Source organism: Pan paniscus, chromosome 7, assembly GCF_029289425.2.
Source record: "Pan paniscus chromosome 7, NHGRI_mPanPan1-v2.0_pri, whole genome shotgun sequence".
Classification (NCBI taxonomy): domain Eukaryota; kingdom Metazoa; phylum Chordata; class Mammalia; order Primates; family Hominidae; genus Pan; species Pan paniscus.
Genome location: NC_073256.2, coordinates 32,750,254 through 32,772,623, shown reverse-complemented (window position 1 = coordinate 32,772,623; position 22,370 = coordinate 32,750,254). Strand labels below are relative to the sequence as shown.

At 34.4% G+C, this 22,370-nt stretch overlaps 1 protein-coding gene, 1 non-coding gene and 1 pseudogene across 2 annotated transcripts in view; 1 reads left to right on the top strand and 2 right to left on the bottom strand.

Moving 5' to 3' along the window:
* The window catches only part of SGCZ (sarcoglycan zeta), a 1,177,568-nt gene that overhangs the window by 936,435 nt on the left and 218,763 nt on the right, over positions 1-22,370 (top strand). The window lies entirely within an intron of this gene.
* On the bottom strand, positions 3,633-3,694 carry LOC112440748 (U7 small nuclear RNA). The gene has a single exon (XR_003028762.1). It is a non-coding gene; the product is annotated as a U7 small nuclear RNA (small nuclear RNA).
* On the bottom strand, positions 11,771-15,460 carry LOC103784237 (eukaryotic translation initiation factor 4E-like; annotated as a pseudogene).

Below are 22,370 nucleotides of genomic sequence, written 5' to 3'. Positions count from 1 at the left end.
ATATTAACTTTAAATTTCTTTTTTAAAATATGCAAACTGATACAGCTTCTAATATACTGTATTGACTCTACTCTGGTGCTAGAAATTTTATTTTGGTACTCCTTTACTTTCTGGATATCGTTCAGACAAGTAACACAGTAGACAGAGGTATGAATACCTGACCTTACATAATTAAACTTTTAAAAAGTATTTAATTTAAAATAAAAAGTTTATTTCTTTTGCTTTATTTTGTTTTTGTGAAAAGCAGAAACAAAAAGCATGGTTACACATGTTAGTGTCTTACTTTCATTGAAAGTCACCGTCTTTGACAGTTATTTACTGAGTCCTTGTGTTCGGCACTATTAAATAATGCAGTATTTGAAGGAATGAAAACTTATACATGGAAATCAAGAAACTGCTAAACATAGGAAGCAAGTGAAACTAAGCATAGGCCAAAACTTCTCTGAAAATGCCTCCTATTGATAAGTCCAGGGACCGCAGAAGTGATTTATCTCTAAAGTCACTTAGGTTCATTTGTAGTGGCTACCTGGGAACAAAATTTTAATGATTGTGAAACCCTCTACCAGCAGGCAGGTTGTAGAATTTATCTTCTCAGCCAGGACATTTCTGAGAGCATAACAACAGGTGTCAAGTTAGGATTCTCTTGAGAAACAGGAGTATGTGTGGATTCCACCTATGGACCACAGAGGATAGAGTCCACTAACATTATAGCATTAACGTGTGAGGTGGAGCCACTTGCGCTTCCTAGTTTCCATTCCCGGGAAAGCTAACTCCATGTTCACAAGCATTTCCAAAACCTACTGTATTGACTGAAGAATATATGCTCCGCTTCATATCCCAGCCCTGATGCTGGTCCTTCCTGTGTCTTCCTTCATTATTGTTTGTCTCCCTATAACTAGGAAGCATGGGCAGGCACATTGGTAGCCAGACAGGAAATCTGGTGCAAGAACAGAAATAGGAGTGGACTCATACACTTCTTGGAAAATTCTCTGCACATACACTTCAAAAATAAACATGAACGAAATCTCCAGACTGCCTTCCACAGTGGCTGAACTATTTTATGAACCTAAAAGTTGGATAAATATTTAAAATAAAGAGAAAAATATATTTTATAAGCACCTCTCACATTATGATTCACTTGTCCATGAATGTCATTTACTATTTACTTCTATAAAGCCAGCCACAATTTCTCTTAGCCTTAGTTTGTTCATTATTAAGTGAGTTTGGTAGAAAGTTATCAAAGTGCTTAATTAACTCTTAGGTTAAGGAAGAACACAAACATTTCAATAACGAAAGCAGAAATGATGTTTTTAATTTTAAAAATTCTGTTACACATTTCAGTCTTTTCACGGATTTTCATATAGTCAACAATTTTATGATAAAATTCCAAAGTTTGTGTAGTTCTAAGGTAAGGAAATCTATTAGAAAATCTGAAAGGCACTTTGGAAGATTCAGTGAAGCTGAGAGAAAAAAAATGCTGGGTAGAATAATTTTGATTTCTGTGTGTGGTTGTGTATGTTTAACCTCTATTAATGCCATGCTGTTGCTCTCTTTAAATTTAGCCAGTATTTCACTCTGACATACAGAATTTTCTTATTTAAAATTACTTTGTGGTTGTACAGGCATTTAGTCCTACACATGGAAAGATAATAAAGAGATTTCTATTGAACAGAAAATGCAGTCACCCATAAATACACATCTAGCCACCTAACCTAATCAACTATGGGCTGGGCCAACTTTACAAGCTCCTCTCACCCTCTCTCCATCACTAAATATCTACAGACTTTTAAGGTTCTATGATTAGCCTCAGCAATTCACACCCTTCTTCGTGCTTTTGAAAAGTTAACCCAAGTAGTCCAGCAAAAAAAGTAAACAGAAAAACATATCATAGTGTATCCAGGAAATATCTTAGAATTCAATGTATTTTTTTCAAAATTAACATTATTCTCAGGGAAGATTACTCATAGAACATTTGTGAAGTTAAATATATAATACTATTCAGACAAGAACAATACAAAAGATGTGTAATCTGGGCTAGTTTATATAAATGGTAATGATGATAACATTCTGCATCTCTTTTCAAGGCACTTGGTCCAACTTTAGGCCAAAACATTTCAAATATCGGGAATTTAGGACATCTAATCTTCAGACTTTTTAAAACACTTAATTGGAGTATGTTTCGCAAGGTTACACGAGTCCAAGGTAGTCATGTTGTCAAATTACATACATTTAACTACTTCTAACCAGCAAAATTTGCATCGTGTAGTTCTTCAGAACCTCTTATCTGAGACGAACTAAACAGCCCTCTTGGTTTGTTTGTTTCCTGTTCAAGGACTCTTAGTTGAGGTGGTATCTCACCACTGCCACTGATCCCAGCTTCCTACATGACAGACTGCAAGTAGTGACAGAGGAACTACTACCAGATAATTCAAATTCCAGTAACTCCACAGTTAAGCACATCAGTCTTGAGTTTTCAGGATGCCCGTGTTAGCAGAGGTGTGAATAAGGCTCTGCTTTTCCCATCATGTCCCTTTCACTGTGATGTTAACCCAGTTCTTGGTTCCACCAGTTTTGCACCTTGTGTGTTCAATTATTCTTTATAGAATTCAGACAAAAAGCTGTATACATACGTAACAAACTTGCACGTTGTGCACCTGTACCCTAGAACTTAAAGTATAATAATATAATAATAATAGTAATAATAAATATAATAATAAAAGAATTCACACACAAAGCCATGGGGCCAGGCGAGCACAGCAAATGTCTTTCCTGATTACATGACATGCTAATCTCCTTACCTCTTTCAGGTAACACGGCAAATCTCGTCTATTTAGGTTTCTTTCTTTCATACTAGCTAATTCATATGCATAGACATCTGAAGGCTTTCATAATCATTGTATTATCATGGTTATCATTATCATATTATATTTAGATTTTTAATGCAGATAAAGTTTAAGCTTTTACATTAATCAGTAATCACTTTAGTCAAGTTTTAAAGAAACACAAACCACTCCAAAGTCTTTACACTCAGGAAAAAAAATACTGTTAACATTTCATGAACATATCACCGGTATATAATTATATATTTGCACAAATAAAAGGATAAAATATATAGATATGTGAACTGTAATTAAGATATGTAATTTAATCGAAAAAATAAAAATAAATTAGGAAATGGCTGAACTTAAATATTTCTTTACCACAAGAACTTTTTAAAATAAAACTTGTCTTTATGGTTAAGAATAAAAGATTATAAATACCATTAAGAAGCTGAATGCATTAGCTCCATGTTTTAATTTCAGACAGCTTTTCTTAACTCCCTGCAGTGTGATTGGAGATGATTAGCTGCTCTCCAGTTTGTCCTCACTTCTCTTCATTTCCAGTTTGTTGATAATTATTTTACTTTAACTTTGTCAGAATTCATAATATTTACATTCAGTTCTGCAAATTTAACTGCCTCGGGTCTTTGGTCTTGATTCTACATATAAATGGCTACAGTTACTCATCATCTGTGGTCTTCCTTATATTATGGATTTTCCATTTCTCAGTTCATTAGTCAAATCATTCCTTCCCTCCTAGTATTCTTAATTAGTTTTGTTTGCTAGTTTTGATTTGTTTTATTTACCCGCATGGGGGATTTTCCTGGAAAAGCCAGAAAATTTGCTAGACAGATTCTGAAAGAACTGTAACAGTGCTAGTTGGTTTTTTAATCCTTGAAATCGTTCATGCTTCGGGTGTCTGACTGTTGCCTTTATGCTTTTCTGGGAGTGTTATTAATGGTTCATGCCTTCCTTGCCTCAGATTTGTGAACACACTTCACTATTAAGTCCAAGCAGTGAATATTGCCAGAAGAAATCCAAGGGCACCCTGGTATTTTTCTCCTTTTGATGACATGAATGTTCTGCTTGGATGCCTGCTATATTTTTGCCTTTTCACTTTTTTCATTTCAGAGAAATTTTACTTTTTTTGTCACTTAATAGCTTTTCAGTTTTATTTGTTGGTTTCTTCTACTTCAGAGAAAGCAATAATTCTTTTGTTAGGTCATCTTTGTTCCCCACAGCTATCATAATTTCATGAATAATTTTTAACTCTTTATATTATTCCTCTAAATACAAGTGACTGTCATCTAGAGTTTTTCTACGATTCCATTCATTTATTTTTTTTCAAGTCAGTTTTGTCCTTACACTCTCTAATTCATTTTTTTTTTTTTTTGTATAATAGTGAATGTCAGAATTTTCCTTTGGTCTACAATGTTCTTTTATCTTATAACGATTTTTTACTGTCAATGAGTTTGGTTTTATTAAAATTATATAATGTTGAAGTTTTAATGATTGAAGCACTTACTTAGTTTGATTATTCCTGATGAGTTACTGTCTAGCTCTTCTGTTTGTTTTGCTAGAGAGATTGTGGTTGGAAAGGGGAAGGCAGACTGTGACTGTTCTGTCTCTTTTGAGGTTTTGAGGTGTTTCTAAATGATTTGTGCCAACCAGACCTGGATTTTAATTCCATCGTTCTTAGCTGCACTTTCTCTCCTGTAGAATACTTCCAGTGGTGTACATAGTACTCAATACTTATGAGCTTTTTCTAGCACTCTCTATGTACTGTCTGCTTTTTCTCTATCCAGATTAGTTTATTTGGGCTTGACTTTCATGAATATGTTTCTGGAGATATGGGTTAGGTTTGGGTAGGGATTCATGGTCTGTGGTGCTATGAAATAATCTTTTTTTTTGACTTCTGCTTTTTATGTTTTATATCATAAACTTGTATTATGAAATTCTTGGTTGTTCAAAAAAATTTAAAGAATTGTTAAAGAGTGAGGGAGATTTGTAAAAACTTTTCTGGAGTTTGATGTATAGTATTAGGTAGGATCCTTTCTTCCTTTATCTCTTCCTTTCCTTGCCCTTCTCCCTCTTCCTCCTGTTCCTCTCCTTTTCTCTTCCCGCCTTTCCTGCCTTTACTCTTCCTTGTTTCTTTCTTTCTTTCTTTTGAAAAACCAATAGTCCCCAGTACCATAATTGGAATAGTCATATTTTTTATTACCGAATTGAAATACAACCTTTCTTATACACTGCATTCTCAAGCATACACAGATTTATTTCCAGTAACTCTATGCTGTTCTACTGATATACTTGCAAGAAACCCAAAGTCTAGCTGTAAGAAGTTTTTTTTTTTTCTAATTGGTAGAGTGAGTCCTTTGTTTTTGCTATTTTTGAAAGGCTTTTGCCTATTGTGCATTTTGTCTTCAAAATAAACTTAATAATCCGTTGTGAAGTTTCATAAAAAATTCTGTTGGGAAGCTAATTATGGTTACATTTAATTTTTGGAGAATGACATCTTTGTGTCAGGTTGGTGCAAAAGCAATTGCAGTTTTTGCCATGACTTTTATGGCAAAAATCACAATTACTTTTGCACTAACCTGACAGTATTGAGTCTCCCTATCGAGGAGCCTGGCTCTTCTCTCATCTCTTTCTAAACCTCTTTCGTGTTGTTCAGAAACATTTCTTAACAATCTTCTCCTTATAAGCATTGCATATTTCCTGTTAGTCGTTTAATGTTTTTATTGTCTAAGTTTATAGATTTTCAATTCCGTTTTGTCATAGACCGCTGTGCTTGTGTGGAAAAGCTATTATTTGGGGTGTTTGGGTGTTGTGTATATAATCTGGCAATTTCCTTGAAATTTTATTATTTCTGTGGCTCATCTGACAGATAATGATTTTTAATAATAGCTAACATTCAGCATACACTACAGCTCTGAAGTCCAATAACTGATTTCAAATCTTGGCACTTGTAACTTTAGTTAACCCCTCTTTGCCTTAGTTTTATCATCTGCAAGATGAAGTTCATAGTAGCACCTAATATTTTAATGACTACACTGTTATAGTTTTTAGATGAGATAAAAGCAATATAACCTTACCACAATGGCCAACTCAAGGAATATTATTTTTAATTATTTTTATTCCCAGCCAAACATTGCGCTAAATGTTTTACATGTGTTAGCTCATTTAATCCTCACTATGTGATAGGCATTATTGTCAAGGAGAGTATGATTCAAAAGTAGAGTCAAAGGATTTGATGACAAATTTGCATAGAGGATGTTAAGAGGAAGAGAAAATGTAACATGATTTCAAGATTTTTTGGTCTGAGCAGTTGCCACTAATCACTGCAAAGAAGAATTGGGAATGTAGAGGTGGGGGTAGCTTAGGAGCACAGTTGTGGAACTATTAATTTTGTCTGTTAGATGAGCATGCTGGTGGACATATAAGTCTAGATTTCATGTTGGAAGTGCAGGGCGTGTGTGTGTGTGTGTGTGTGTGTGTGTGTGTGTGTGTGTGTGTCTATAATAAATGAGATTGGACAGGTATACCAAGGAAGTAAGAATAGATGGGAATTATAAGATTTCCATGGAATGAATCGTTGGGCATTCTAATATTGAAGAGTTTGAGAAGAAGTGAAAGAGCCAGTCACAGTCTAAGAGGTAAAGGCCAGTGAGAGGTCAAAAAAACAAAATAATATGATATCCTGGAAAGAGAGAAGAAAGGTGGAAGTGTTTCCGGGTTGAAAGAGTGCAAAACAGCCTCTGATAGGTCAAGTAACATGGAGACTACAAGTCCTTCCTTCTATTAACTCAATTATGCTTTAGTCAGGCATAATTGTTATCATGTAAATTACAGTTGAGTCAGGCATATTATGTTTTTTCACATATTTGTAGATATCAAGATGATTTTTATCATTTTTCTTATTTAACATATTGAGCAAATGACTTGAAAAGATATACAAATGGTGATGTATTCTTTTATTATTGAGATGAACTTTCCTTGTTCATGAGGTAGCAATCTTAATAAACTGTTGAATTAAGTTTACTAATATTTTATATGAATTATTGCATATACTCAGTTCTAGTTTTTTTCTCCCTATATTTCATTTTATTTTTCTCACTTTTCCCTTAATATTTTATTAAATCTATTCATTGAGAGACTTTAAGTTTGGTCCTATACATTACATCAATTTTAATAACATAGGATTACTTGTTCTTAAAGGTATGATTTAATTCCATCATGAAATTGCCTAGTCATGGAGACTTTTCTGACTCAAAATATTTGACTAATTTTCTAATTTTTATATGAAAATTGTTCTCTAATATTCTAAATCAACAGAACTCACTTTTGTTACATTTTGTATTCATACAAAATTTTCCCTTTACATAGACATATCATTTAATACCTAATGCTGCCTTTTTGTGTTTTTCTTTCTTTTTTATTTAAACATTCTGAACAGTCATTTGTCTTCCTACTATATTTTTTTTACTTAGAACCAGTTTTAGTTTGAATCAATTAAATATTTTTATATTTTTAAATTCCTTTTTCTACTTTTCTTTTTTATATTTACTTATTGTCACTTTTCTGATTTATTGAATTGAATGATTGAGTATTCTTTTTTCAGTATTTTCTGTTTCAAGTAAATCTATCTTAGGCCATGAAGTTTTTATCAAGTGTTTAGGCCACATCTCATGTGTCTAATAATATACTCTGACTTTTTTTTATCTATAAGTAAGTTCTAATATTTACTTTGATTTTCTTCTTATTCAAAAGTAGTTGTAAAAGGGAGTTACTATTAAATTGTGCATGGGTTAACTTTGCTTTGACTGTTTTTTATCCTTATCCCCTTGCATCACACACACCTTCCATTTGCTTCATAATCTTTAGAGTTTTAACTTTTTAGTTTGCTTTTTGACTATAGTGCTGAACTAGAAATAACCCAGGGGTCATGTCCACTTTGGTTACCAAATTATTACCCAGCCGGTAACCTATAGCAAGGCAATCAAAAACAAATATTTGCTATTGTTAATGATTTCTATATAACGTAATTTGCCAAGCTTCAGTTGGATTTGAATTTGATTTCACAACAACCCTGTGAGGTGGACAATGTAGGTCATTTTATTCCCATTTTGCAGATGACTCACTGGAGACTTAGGAAATATAAGTGATGCATCCAAAGTTTCAGGACTCCAAGGTGAGCCAGAATTCAAACCTCAAGTCACTTCTTCCTCTATACACGTCATCTGCATAAAAGTAGATTCTGCATTGTGTGCCTGTAAACAGACTCTTTTAATTAATCCATAGCAAATATTTACACTATTTCTGACAGCATTAGACATAATGGGACTTGAATGTTTGCAATTTTGATGACCTTAGCCTTTTTCTGTTCCATTTTGCAAACATTTGCAAATAATTCATCTAAACGTCCTTCTAGGGGTTGCATGCATCCTGCTGGTTAAGAGACGCTCAGTGGTGAACATAGAAAAGGTAGCACTCATTTGCATAATAAAATGCTTTTTAATATTTTTAGAGCCAGACATCTTTAATTGGGTCCACTAAAAGCTGAGGAAAATATGTAAATACAAACATAAGTAAATTAAATCTTTATGCAAATTTGTGTGGCTCAGATATGCCCTTGAACCAACCCATGTACCCACTGATGTAAACACTGAAACCATTCATGTACCCACTGATATAAACACTGAAACCATTCACGTACCTACTGATTGTAGTTCAAATTCTTTTTAACGTTAAACTTTGCAATTTACAAAGCATTTTTATTCTTATTACTTTACTTAATCCCTAATGCTAGACATGAAAAGATATTGTCTTGTATATGGCAATTCACTTGCCTCAAATCATGCAACCTAAAAGTCAATACTATGACTGGAATGAGATTTTCAATGCTGATTCATTGCTTTTTGACAATTCACACTCTACAAATATCTTTTTTACATATTCAGAAAAAAAATCTGTATTTTGATTTATATTGGTTGAATGCTGGACTGCAAACTTAGAAGAAAGTATGGGTTAGTGTCAGCTCTTTGGACCAGGTTAAGAGTGGGGAAAAAAAAATAATACTATGACAGAAGACCCTCATTAAAACTGGGAGACAGTTTGAAGTTGCTAAATAATACGTGTGGGCAAACTTGGTTGCAGAGGTGCGATATTCTTTGGACTTAAAAATAAACAAACAAAAAAGCATGTTAGGGCAGCTTTAAAAGGAGTTCTTCTTACTGCGTATTTTTTTCTACAGATTACACCATTTTATGTCACTGGTGAGGTCTCTCAGACACTACTGAAGCCTTACAAAAAAATGAAGATCCCTTCATCACCTCAAATTTAATTGCCTTTATAAACAAATACTTTAAGAATTACCTGTGGTTTTTCATATTTCTCTCCACCAACACACACACACACACACACACACACACACACACACACACACAGAGAGAGAGAGAGAGAGAGAGAGAGAGAGATATGATATAACCCTATACTTTTGTCTTTCCCCAAGAAAGATGAGAGATGATGACATAGGAGACCTAGAATAAACAGGAAGCACATATCAGCTCAGATTGCTATTCTATAAAGTACCAGATTTGTGTGAATAACAACCTATTGCAGAGAATCTGTAACAGGGAAATATTAAGAAAAGGGTAACACTGAGATCCTAGTCAATATTACATATCTTTAAATTCCTTAAAATAATATAACAGTGTCATCCACTGTTAAGAGTTATCAGACCAGCCAGGCATGGTGGCCAACACCTGTAATCCAAGAACTTTGGGAGGCCAAGGAAGGTGGATCACTTGAGGTCAGGCAGATCAGTTTAGGTCGGGTGTTTGAGACCAGTCTGGCCAACATGGCAAAGCCTTGTCACTACTAAAAATACAAAAATTACCTGGGCTTGATGGCTTACACTTGTAATCCTAGCTATTTGGGAGGAGGCTGAGGCATGAGAATCAGTTGAAGTCAGGAGGCGGAGGATGCAGTGAGCCGAGATGGCGCAACTGTGCTCCAGCCTGGGAGAGCGAGTCTGTGTCTCAAAATAAATAAATTAATTAATTTAAAAAATCAGCCCTAGGGTAGCAGACAAAATTATGTAACGGAAACCTTTTACTACATCTTGGATAGTTCCTGCTACCAATTATTAAGTACTTTTCAAGTATTAATTGCTGAAGGGCCTGGGTGACATTCTCAACCAGTTCTAACAGCATTCCATAGGAAGTAGACATTAGCATACTCATTAGAATACTGTCACAGCTGCGAAAGAGAACTTGGCTCGAAGGAGTTATGTAACTTATCTGAGTATCACGAAAAAACGTTGTTGAGCAGGAATGCAAGTCCAGGTCTGTCAAGCTTTGATCCTTATGTCCTTAACCACTGGGAAATTCCTACAATAGTGAGAGGAATCCTCAGTCTTCTCAGTAAGAAGGTGAAGGGACTGTCTATAGAATTCTATTATTATTCCTGTTCTGGGAAACATTCTTGACTTACTCTAATAGTTTTCTTCAGATTCATGCTGTGTAGTTTTTCTTTAAATTAGTATTTTGACTCTATAATTTTTTTGTTTGCATAAAGAAACATGGAGCCATATCATATTGATGCCACTCTCCAGTGGATAGGAATTTTAAAGAAGTATCAGTGTTATTTCCCTTCCTCTTCCTCCTCCTCCTCCTCTTCCTCCTCTTCTTCCTCTTCCTCTTCTTCTTCTTTCTGTGGAGACAGACTCTAGCTATGTTGTCCAGGCTAGAGTGCAGTGGCTATTCACAGGTGTGATTATCGCACACTGGAGCTTCAAGTTCCTGGCCTCAAGCAGCCCTCCTGACTCAGCTTTCCAAGTAGCTAGGATTACAAGCACCAACAGTATTATTTCTTATAATGAAGCCAAAAGAAATTGTTCTCCAACTAGTATATTCTTTCACTACCCGAAAATCACATATTTGCATGTACGTGGGCTGACTACTGCTATATAGAATCCTGTAAGTCACGATGAAGAGAAAGATTTACTAAAAAATTACTTTTTTTCCCCAAAACTCTAGCAGCAGACCACAAAAAATATATTAGCAGTACTTAAACTAGTTTAGTGTTTTTCAATCTTTTTTGAATTTGAACCACAGTAAGAAACACATTTTACACGTTCTGAACATTTCAAATCTATTCTAGCCAAGGGCATCTATTCTAATTTAATTATAGGCATGTATACATATATGTATAAAGAATTGTTGCAACCAACTAAATTGATTTCATGACCCTTTGATATGTTTCATCAACAGCTTCAAAAAAATATTGTCCCCACTAATAGCTACTAAAGTAACACATTCAGTAAGTTTGTGGCAAGATATTTTGTTTCCGGTGTCACATATGTAATGGATTCTGCATTATAAAATATGAAACACTTTGTTTATTCCAAAGAACAAAGTGCAAAATATGTAAATTCTATAGAGCAGCAATCTTATGTTTTGATCACTTCATACAACACTGCCTCTTATATATTAAGTGCCCAGTGACATTTTTAAACTTTTTATTACAGTGTATTTACATACAGAAAAAAATACACATTTCAGTTAACATTCACTTTATTGGGTGAATGAATGATTCGATATTCAAAGAATACAAATTAAATCTTTGTAAATATACTTCTCCATCACTTTAGACAAACAGAATGCTTTGCATATATAAGAGCTGACCTCATTATTCCTGATCTTTTATTCTTGTTTCACAAGTTTTTACCAATATAAACAAGGGTGAATTAGATCCTAGAATGAAATTGTATGGTCTAAAAATAGTAGTCATATTCTTTCAATAGTTATGGAGATTATGTGATCCAAAAAGATTTGAAGAGATCTAACTTTGAATTTTCTGGGCTTTATGGCTTTATTGTGTTCCTATCTGTGTAAATGTAACTGACTCAGCGCCCATATCCTCCTGTCGGTAGCATGCACCAAAAATAACAGAAAACCAGGGACAGGATGGTAGTACTTCAGCTGCAGAATGATATTGTTCTATGTTTTTTATGACTCTGGAACTATGGTGGTGCTTGTTGAAGTTGCTTCTATCAGTTAAAGTTACTGTTCTTTAGAAGTCAGACCTGGGAACTGAGCATGTAAACAATTAGTAGTGACAACATTTTAAAATGAAATCAGGTCCTCTATACTAAATTACTGTGTATGAATCAACCTTGTATGTTTCTATATGGACAAATTTGAATCGGGCTATGAGGAATGGTTGGATTGGAATTCAAAATCACTTGATGTTTGTAAGAAAAAAAAATTATTTATAAAAGACATCGTTTGTCCAGGAAGCTGTGACTAGGTCAGTTTGGTTTCATTTGAGAAATCCTGTGAAGCAATAGTCTCAAGCCCAGAAAAGCATACCCTTAAGTGTGTTCCAAGATTTTCCACGGGGTACACAGACATGGATATTTTATCTGAAATTCTAAAGTTTCAAAGGCACCCTTTCTGAAATTTGGTCTACCCTGAGACTCTGAAGCTTGCTACTCCTGGTTTTTCCGAATTTTCTATTACCACCATATTTCCCTTATTTTAAACATGTTCACATGGAAGACACCACAAAAGAAGACATAATATAGAGACTGTCTTGCAATAAGAAGTACAAATTCCTTCTATAAAGATGGAGGAATAAAAGGACAAATCTAGCTGTCTAAAAGACAATTCACTGTACACATTTTATTTACAGTTTTGTATAGTGTCTTAATATGAATGGGACTGCTTTACTCCTTGAGCCATTTTTAACCAAAGCAAAATAACCTAAGTAATACAAAGTGCTAACCTGCACATTGTGCACATGTACCCTAAAACTTTAATAATAATAAAAAAATACAAAAACAGACATACTAATTCTAGTTAGGAATGCAATTATGATGTTACATTTTTTATAAACCACAATTATGTTTAGGAAATCACACAAACATAGATCACTGATTTGAGTGAAATGCATAAATTTGTAGCAAAGCTTTGTAGTTACAAGAAACAAAAAAATTACCAAAGAATGCACAAAATTAATGTTTATTCCACCTTTCTGTCATATTCCTGGATCCTTCACCAATGTTACATGAGGAAAAAAACAAAAGCAAAACAAATCAAAAACTGAAATCAGAATCACTAATACTATCAAATAGGGAAACAAATAAAATCTATCAGCCATCAGGAAGAGTACAGCAAAGACAATGCTGTAAAAAGAAACAAAGAAAATTGCTAGAAAACTGTATGCATCATAATCTTTCAAACCAGCAAACTAGGCTCCTGCATACAATGGAACAACAGAATTTTTTTTCCTGTAAAGCATAGAAATGCCAAGTTGTTTTTTGACTATTGTGGATAGGTAAAATTTGTATGCAATTAATGGTAACTGTACTGAACTATTACAGAGTGGGCCAGGAACACATTTATGGATTCTGGGGATGTGTACTGTATATTCTTTGATTGGGATAGCGGAAACTCTAGCCGAAAAAAGAAAAAAAAAAAATGAACACAGAAGTACAAGACAAAGGCGACTGAGACTTCTCTTATACCTTAGTAACATTTAGATGGAAATCAAATTTAAATGCAGTCCACTCTGCTTTTTGAAGAGGCTTTGATTCAGCTCCCAAATCTCGATTGCTTAAGGCAGTCTCCTATGAGAATACTCAGAAGATGTCTTCTTAAACAACAAACGTATTTTTAGTGGTGGAGCCGCTCTTAGTAGCTGTGTCTGCGTGGGACTGATAACCAATCACTATCTTTGGAGGAAGTCCTAACCTTTCCTTGTTATACCCTCCCTATATGTGTAACAACTTCTTTGTTTTCACATTCAGTAGTCCACATTGCTCTCTTATCACATTTAGCTCTAACATTAACAACAGCACCACATACATCATCACTGTAGTCATCAGAAGATTTTCCAGTAAGGCACAGAAGTGTCTCTAGCCAAAAGCGATCGAGGTCACTTCGTCTCCGCTGTTTGTTCAATGTAATTAGCCATCGTCCTCCCCGTTTGTTTTTGTCATCTTCCCACGTAGTCTCAATACCATCCTTAAAAAGTGAGTAGTCACAGCCAGGCATTAAATTACTAGACAACTGGATATGGTTGTACAGGGCCCAGAAGTCTTCAACAGTATCAGACTTAGAGATCAGCCGCAGCAGGTTTGCTTGCCAAGTTTTGCTTTTTTCATTTTTAAAAAAAAACCAGAGTGCCCATCTGTTCTGTAGGGGATGTTTAATATAGTGTTCTGGGTTAGCAACCTCCTGATGAGATTCCGTTTTCTCCTCTTCTGTAGTTGGGGAATTAGGAGTAGGGGCGGCTTCCGGTTTGATTTTCTGGTAAAAGTGAGGCTGAGGTCGGGTGCGGTGGCTCATGCCTGTAATCCCAGCACTTTGGGAGGCAGAGGCAGGTGGATCACTTGAGATCACGGGTTCAAGACCAGCCTGATCAACATGGTGAAATCCCATCTCTACTAAAAACACAAAATTAGGGTGTGGTGGTGCTCTCCTGTAATCCCAGCTACTTTGGATGCTGAGGCAGGAGAATCACTTGAACCCGGGAGGCAGAGTTTGCAATGAGCCTAGGTCGCACTATTGCACTCCAGCCTGGGCAACAGGAGCAAAACTCTGTCCAAAAAAAAAAAAAAAAAAAAAAAAAACAGAGGCTGGTTTTACTGATGATTTAGGTGATAAAGAGGACATATTCCATCATTAGGATAAGCTCAATCTAGAACTCCATATCCCCATATCCTTGACGTATTCCACAAAATGCATTTTAAATCTACACTTGATATTGTACCAGTGTCAGACATTTTATTCCTTGCAACTATTAAACTGTTGATATTAAAAATTTCAAATATCAGCTTTATAATATTCAAGATGCCATATTTTTAAAAAAGATTTCATGGAATGTGCGAGCAAAAAAAATATTTGGAGAATAGGGAGTAGAGAAACATGAATTTGGAAAGCAGCTTAGGGCTTCAGGCATGCAGGGTTTGAGAGCTAAAGAATTTGGAATTCATCCTCAAGACACTGAAACTCTAAAGTGCCAATCAGCTTACACTTTGTTAGTCTACTGGATTTCAAATTAAGAAAATGTATTTCTTTGCGAATATCAAACAGACATTTTATTAACTGAAGAAAGCGCTTCATTCTTTCCCATTAGTTTTGTTTATGGAGGTTTCATGCATTAGACCATCACTGTTTCTAATATTTCTGAGAAATAGTGTGTTAGAAATTTTATTAATGGCATGGTACCACGGCACAAAGATAAGCAGTTTGTTAAAAATCGAAACACACGGTATCGTCATACTAAAATCCATCCCTCTTATGTATTATAAATTAGAATATTTTTATTGTCTGGGCGGATGTTTTATAAATTTTTTTTAGACGTGGCATTGTTTCTTAAATAAAATCATAGAAAAACAAACACAAGCAATATAAAGGGCAGGGCAAGGGGGTCTTCTCTAATGGCACGGGTTTGCCATGCCCTTGGTACCCTGCATTGAAGCTTGAACCCTGCCTTTGACCAATATCTCTCGGTCATTCTATGCTTTTCTTGTCGTACACTCAGTAGACTAATCAAAAGAATATCCACTCACAAATACTGCAGATAGTTCTCTATCCAAATTTTTTTACAGTACATTTCCTCCTCACTGTAAAAGCTCATTGTTTATTGTCATCATAACAATAAGGCCTATCACTTATTGTCATGATTTGACCCTTCCGTGCGCTTTCATTATAGTTTCCCTCTAATTTTCCTTTGGTTTGCATTAATAAAATAATTGAAAGATTTAGGTATAATCTGCTCTTGTAATGTTCTATATGCCCAGCAATTGAAATCTCCTTTGAAGAAATAAGTAGTCTCCTATAAATAAGAACTTGCTTTGAAATAGCAAGTTCATTTGTGACAAAATGAATCATCTTTATCCCTAATTTACTAAGATATTGTTCCTCCGAATCGTATGAAAGTTCTTTCCTTGGTCATGGCATCCACCCAAATACAGATCTCTGTCATTTCCTTAATGTCTTCACCCCCTAAAAGGTACACACAAAACTGACTACCGTTTTAAGGAATTGCAGAGTTAAACTTTGGTATGCAAATAATTTGAAATGCAAAATAGACCACTTACTCTTTAAAATTGTTTTACTACATTGCTAAATCACCCTTGCCATCTTGCCTATGACCTCTTTTTCTTGCCCTTGCTTTCACGATGAGAAAATTATTTCATCTATATGTTTGTATGTCTTTATCTTTAAAAAGATGAAAAAAAATCACCACTTTGTTAATAAAATTTATATCAGATAATAAAATAAAACATGGGACAGATCACAAATTTTATGTGGACATTTCTGTGTTTTCAAAATTCTTATACCATGCATCTTTCATAGGACCAAAGTGTGATCCACTTTAATGCCGCAGTTTTAGTGCCCTGTCCCTCAGTTACAGACCCTTTCTTTTTTCGCTGAAGAAAGGTTAGGTCAACCTACATAATTAAGGAAAGGAAAGGGATTGGGAGAGGGAGAGAAAAACTGGAATGTACTGTAGTTATTTGCCCGATCCTGGAAAAGTGAATATGGATGGGAAAGGAATTACGCATTTATATTCTTTTCATCCTTTTTCAGATATGCAAATAGAAGTTTTGAACTATTGAAATTTACTTTGTGCAGCTGAACTGTTTCTTTGACCCTGGCACCACTCTGAAACTGAATTACATGGTCTAGTCTTGAACCAAATTACAAAAGTATTAATTTTGAAATTTGAATGACTGGAAAATAAGGAAGGAAACAATAAGAGGAAAAGTCAATGAAATGTCCTATTTTTTCATGTGTCTGATATTCATTACTTTATTCCCACAGATGCTCTTGTTACGATCACTTAAAGTTATTATAGCAGTACTTGCTCTTTTTCTGATAAAATATTTGTTAAATTCATTTTCTCATTTCTTGAAATGCAAATTAGTGCAAATATTCTCCTTCAATTTAACTTAGGTATAATTAGTGACTGCTATTTCATTTCTTGCTGAGAACTATTTGTGAAGTGAATTATTTAAACAAGCTGCTATAAAGTATCATTTTCTGTCTGCTTTTTATCCTCTAGTACTTGTGGAGCACAAAGAAGTAATGTGTTAATACATGTTTATTTTTCTTTTACTTTTGCATCCATTCTTTTTATAAGTTTTCCTGGATTTAATACTGATATTTACCACATTTTTTATTTGATCAGGGAGTAGGACAACAGAAATTGACCACAAATAATGCAAATGCATGCAAATTAACAATGACACTCATTTTTTCTTCTTAATTCGGTGTCTGTATGACACAGTGTCATTGTTGCCTTCCTCATGTATCTGTGATTTGCCATCAGCTTGTCATGTTTTGTTTCATGCATGTTGTTTTTGCCATGTTGGTGGTCCTCTTTTGGTCATCAAAAATTAAACCAGGGAAGTAGAATCAAAGTACTCCTGCTCATGCCAGGTAACAGAGTTTATCAAAGAGATAAACCAGAAAATAATCCAATCTAGTAGAATGATTTTACAGAGAAATTACAATATTTCCCAGTGCTTTACATTTTATTTGGAATAATGTGAAATTGGCTAAATAGTTAATCAAGCACCTAATCTCATATGTTATTTCAAAATTAATGAGTATTATGGACAGCTACATAGCTTCTAGCAGGAAGTATATAAAATATTATTTTTGATTAAGTACTTTATGTCCATCTATAATGTTATTGAATTTAATATTTTGCTTTAATCATGGTGAGATTTGTAAACTACTTTTGTTGTCATGATGGTTATGAAAATAGTTTAATTTTCTAAAAGTTATATGTAATGATGGATTCAGTTAGCTTTTGCTGAAAAACAAAACAAAAAACCTTTGCCCAAAACTTAATAGCTTAAAACCACAAGGATTCATTTTCTCAACTTTGTTTAGTAGGCAGTTTTCCTTGTTTACACAAACTGACCTGGGGCTGAATAACCTAGAATATCCTAACGTACGTGTCTAAGTTGGTATGATGGTTGAAATGGCACTCCATGTGGTCTCATCCAGTAGGAGGTTAGTCCAAGCTTGAACACGTGGTGGCAGAATGGTGCCCAGCGGCAATAGAGAGTGAGTCCCAAAGTGAAAGTATTTCTCAATCCTCTGCTTAGGGGCAAGTTTACTAATGTCCCATAAACCAATACAAGTTACAAGGTTGAGCCCGGATTTAAGTGATAAGAAATTGATTCAACTTACTGACTGGAGGAATAGTAAAGTCACTTTGCAAAGGGAAATACAGCGATGGGAAAAATTTGCAAGCTACCACAAAGGCTATCATTATTTCTTGTCTTAATAATTTTATAGCTCTTCTTTATTTTGTAGTTTAGTAATAACACTCTCTCTGAAAGACTGAACTATGATTGTATGCATTTGTTTTTAAAGGAGTGAACATTTGTTAGTTAAACTTAATAAGATTAATTTTATTTTTGAAATTCAAAATCAGATAAAATATCTAGATATTTGCTATTCCACGTTTACAACAGAATTTTGAATGGCTTTTGAAGATATAGACCTCATAAAACCTCATCGAGATTTTTGAAAAGTCTTGGTTTAGGGACATTGATGCCTTCCCGTAGTTTTAAAATAAGCAATATAAGTATTAGAAATATTGCACGCTGTGGTCATATCAAAAAATGTTATTTCTGTGGCATTAATGTTAATTATAAGGCATCTGTCATGCTAACCATTGTTCATCCTTTTGAATTCATGTTTTGTTGTTCATATGATAATTATATTGGTAGATTAGTTGTTACACTGATTGCCCTATAAAGACTTAACATTTGACTTAATGTTATATTAAAATGAATATCAGTAAAATAAGATATGTACTAAATCTATTTTATCTACCATCTTTACATATTAAAACACTGTAAGTTAAGCAATATTATTGTAATGCCCCATGTATGCTGTTTACATCAATACTCAATTCAATTAATATTAAAGATTTTCATGTAATCATCATAGTCTTATCTTCCCCAAATTTTAATTTATTGATAATTTTGCTAAGTCTACACACCTCTGAAACTTGATTCTGTTTTATTTTCTACTTTAGGCAATGTCTTACTGCTGTAATGTAACCAAATTATGTCCATAATTAATGCAAAACTAGGTGTGCTATTTCTGGAATTACCATTGAATGATTTCAGTTTTCATTTTACACAGTTGAAATAGCCTTATAGTTTTCAAATGTAGCCACAGAGAATATTTACTAAATACTTTGATCCCTTTTTCAGGAAGTGAAATAAATTCCACGAATAATGCATTACCATAGCTATGGCATGTAAAGCTACATAAACCTGAGCGATATTTATTTTAATTTTCTGTTATAAAAATACTTTCATTTCATTTTCATTTTCTTAGAGACACTCTGTTGCCCAGGCTGGATTGCAGTTGCGTGATCATGACTCACTGTAGCCTTGACCCCTGGGCTCAAGTGATCCTCCAACCTCAGCCTCCTAAGTACCTGGGTCCACAGGCATGTGCCACCATGCCTGGCTATTTTTGTACTTTTTGTAGAGACAAAGTTTTACTATGTTGCCCAGGCTGGTCTCAAACTCATGGGCTCAAGCAATCCTTCTGCCTCAGCATCCCAAAGTGATGGTATTACAGGTGTGCACCGCCACACCTGGCCTTTTTAATTTTTTAAAATTTTCTTTACTTTTTTGTGTAGATGGTATTTACCATGTTGCCTAGGCTGGTCTCGAACTCCTGGGCTCAAGCGAACCTCCTGCCTCAGCCTCCTAGAGTGCTGGAATTACAAGTGGGAGCTACAACATCTAGCACCTATATTTTCATTTGAAAATAGGAATGCTGAATCATTTATAGGTGGCCTTATGATTTCATTATTCCTTTTTTCACAAATGTAAAGCCATTATTAAAAAATAGCAAACTGGCCGGGTGCAGTGGCTCACGCCTGCAATCCTAGCACTTTGGGAGGCTGAGGCAGGAGGATCACTTGAGGTCAGGAGTTCGAGGCCAGCTTGGCCAATGTGGTGAAACCCTATCTCTACTAAAAATAGAAAAATTAGCTGGGCTTGGTGACAGGTGCCTATAATCCTAGCCACTCGGGAGACTGAAGCAGGAGAATGGCCTGATCCCAGGGAATGGAGGTTGCAGTGAGCCGAGATCGCGCCACTTCACTCCAGCCAGGGCGACAATATATATCAATATACATATGTATGTAGATAGATATTTGATATTTTGATATCTATATATAGAGAGAGATATTTTGCTATTTAGAAATTGGCTAATATTTTCACTAAAAACCAAGAAGACACTGGTGTTTCAGGATGTCATCATTGAAGAATTAGGCTTTGCTGGAAGTTTTTTAGAGTCATTCGGTTGTAATATTTTGGAGAAATTTTAGTTTGGCATTTGTAAGAATCCACTGACATATTGTTTACTGAAGCATTGTTTGTCTTTTTCTGCAAGTAGTTTGAGTTTATCCTAGGACTTCTAGTCTATGAACATCTAACTCTTGTGTGTTGGTATGTGTGTAGTACAGGTTTTTAAAGATATCCATGTCCTTTGTAATATATATAATTTATTATCTTGATATTTAATTTTTGTGGGATTGGTGAAAAGTTAAATTTTATCTTCAAAGTAACCCTAACCTCCCATATTTCGTAAATGCATGTAATTCATGTTCATTTCATGCAAGTTTTCTTTAAGGTTAACTATTTTCTCTTATATAATATTTCCTATTATGCTTTGCCTGTTAATTTAAGGATGCGTTGAGATGCATTATTCCCTGTAGAAACTGCTTCTGACATGTTTGGAAATTTAATATAGGTTTATTTTCTTTTATATTTATGATATTTTATTTCACCAACTATCGCAGGTAAAAGTGGGCATCTAATGATTCAGGAGGTTAATGGCCTTAGACATGGGTCTTGTAAGATGTCAGTCACACAGAGAGAAGCAGCATGCTAGAGCAAAGGAGGCCCTGAGCAAGTGCTCAGTGTAAGAAGCACGAATATGACTGAGACTGGAAAGAAAGTTTGGGGTCATGTTAGTTCTCTCAATGAAATTGAAAAGAAAATTCAGATATTGCTTCCTGAGAAATAGAGAGCCCTCTTTTGAGCATTTAAGTGACGTCATCAGAATTGTATTTAGGATACAATTCTGTATCTGGTAGTTTTGTCCAGAATAAATATGAGATATGTGGAAGAAAATTTAGGGTCGGTGTTTCTGTGTACTTCCTTATAAAACATGGTATTAGTTTGGACAAGTGAAGCTTGAATCCCAGTGAGACATTTTGATAGAAGTATTCAGCAGGCCTTTGGAATATTAAATCTTAGTAAATCATAAAGCTAGAGGGGCAGATGAAGGAGCCAGCCAGCCACATGGGGACAGAGTCAAAGCTCTCTAAGTAAATGGCAATTGAATGAAATCAGAGAGGGTGTAGGTCAGAGCTTGGAAATGATGTTCTGGGAGGAGGAAGATGGCTTTAAGGAATGACCATCAGAGAAGTAGGAAAATTAAAGTATGAAACAAATAAATATAAAATTGATTCATTTATGTCTGTGATAGAAGCTTCTCTGAAAGAATCACAGGGCTGGTAAAATACACTTGATTTAATAAATAGAAAAAGTAAACCTATATAAGGGTGACCTGGATTAGTCAAGATTACGTGTTCAGTCAATTCAAGAGAAAATTTCAAATATCCAGTGTTTTTGCAGAAATGTTTAAATTTCATGTTAGAGGGTATATTATTCTGTCTTCCTTTTGGGAAAAATTGTATTAAATGACTTTTGATTGTTAAGAGGTGTATTTGAATAAAAAAATTAATATAACATAATAGGTTCCTCTCCCACATTTTGATTCAATTATAGTGATGCATGCACCTTTAAGTTGTAATCTTAGAGAAAGAGAAGACTTTTTAGGTCACAATGTGTGTGAACAAGTATTCTTTGTAAATCAGTGTAAAGAAGTTGACAGATATTTCTAAATAATTGGGGGAAAACATCAATGAACTGTAAATGAAAGGCAGCCTTGGAAAAGACGATTTGAAAATATTCAAACAGCTACAAAATTATCTTTTTCATCTGAAAATACTTTTTTTGATGCTTTGAGTTTAAAAATCCCCATTTTCTAAAAGAGATAGATGAATAACAAAATACTATAAAGTCATAACTTAAAAACTATGTGTGAAATACAGCATGATAAGTAAAAATTAAAGTCAGTTTCAAGTTTCCAAAAATTGCAAGTTATTCTTCTTACTGTCTTTCCCCTTTTTCTACCTTTTGTCAAATGGGTTTGGGCCATAAATATTACCTTTAATGAATAAGGGTTTTAATTAAAATAAACTGATGGCAAGTAAAGTTATTCTATTAGAGAAACCAAAGTTGAAGACTGAGTAATATCTATCAACCCATATTTCATGTAAGTCAATTTGTAAGGTTGAAATTTTGTTCCTTTTGTAAAAGACTGCCATGAAATTTGGAATGGTGTAATCTATAAAACAGCAAAATAAGACGAGGGTGAATCTGAGTGTAAAACAGGTAGCATATTATAATTAACTCCAGTA